This window comes from Penaeus monodon, chromosome 19 (genome assembly GCF_015228065.2).
Source record: "Penaeus monodon isolate SGIC_2016 chromosome 19, NSTDA_Pmon_1, whole genome shotgun sequence".
Taxonomy (NCBI): Eukaryota; Metazoa; Arthropoda; class Malacostraca; order Decapoda; family Penaeidae; genus Penaeus; species Penaeus monodon.
Window position 1 is genome coordinate 47463924 of NC_051404.1, and position 1378 is coordinate 47465301.

The window sequence follows — 1378 nt, forward strand, 5'->3', positions numbered from 1 at the left end:
ATAAGTAAAATATAATAAAATATAATGATAATATATTATATAATATAAAATAATATATGTATAAATACAATAAATAATGATATATTTATAAATAATAATACTGTTGATTCACCGGAAACCGTATGCGAAGTGGAAAGTGTTCCGATGTGAACTTGAAGAATTAGCAATCGACATGCAGAATTATGACGGTAAAGTTATTAGATTAAACAAGAAGCAATGACAATTATTGAAATAATTAAATAAATTGTGGGACAGAGGAGAAAAAACGCCAGAACTGCTCAATATCAAAAATGACAAAAGTTAGGGCGAAACCATAGCTTGTAACAATTTGGAAGGTTCGTTCGGCAACTGCATACAACATAACCTTGAGATGTCAGATATTATAGTATAAAGTGAGTCTGTTAAATTTGTGGACAAATTATGAAATCATTATATTGATAGTCTTTTCTGCGGACAGTGAAGTTAAGTCTCGAGATCTCAATATCTAAGAAATGATGAAAAGTAGTTGATCAAATTTTGTATTGATTCTAGCAGGTTGAAAAATCTTCTGTAAAAAATAACTCCGTTACGTATCAAGATTTTGATATTTATTATAATTTGAACCATGTTAATTAATCGTGGGAATCGAATATTTAGTATTTCAGTAGTTGTTTTTAAATTTAGACTTAAATGTCCAGAATGTATTCAATATAAATTATTTACTAAAGTCGGTTTTTATGGATGCAGTAGTACAAGAAAAGTAACTTGTCTATGATAAATCAATATTGTAAGTCAGGTATTAAGCAATTTATATATTAATAAAATTTCGCTAATCCAAATTAATCCATAAGAAAGAAGTGTTAAATGATCTTATCGAGTGATGAACGTAAAATTTAATACTTCAGAAGTCAAGCTCATTCCCAAACAGTGAAAGTATGAAGCGTGCCGTTTCCTGTATACCATGTCGATTAGGCATCATTGCCTTCATTACTTCGTCTGAGAGAATTACGAGAAATTTAGCAGTAGGAGCTCTCCTCAGCAGTGATGGACAGATAGTAGATAGTCATTCACTGCAGGCAGTTTGGCTTCCAATCAGTTATTGGAGGTATTGCAGCACAGCCTTAACTGAGGGAGCCATCATAATCGAACTTCGGTTGTGCCAGGTCGGAGGCTACCCTACGACCTTCGGGTTGACCTCGCCAGGGCCGTTGTTATTTCAGCCGTGAGGGCGGGAACCACCATCGGATCGCGCATTTCGCAGCTGGCGGCAGCCGACGAAGTGTGACTCAAAATTGTGGTGTTTTAAAATATAAAGGCACAGAAGCACCAAAACTATCTCCCAAACCTACCACACCCAAAAAGAGCGACACAGCAGCTAAGCACGAATCAGACAACGAAA

At 34.8% G+C, this 1378-nt stretch overlaps 1 protein-coding gene across 1 annotated transcript in view; it reads left to right on the forward strand.

Annotated features, from left to right (window-relative positions):
- Positions 1-1378, forward strand: part of LOC119585270 (cytochrome P450 315a1, mitochondrial-like) — a gene marked incomplete in the record, with an annotated part of 14558 nt that overhangs the window by 8485 nt on the left and 4695 nt on the right.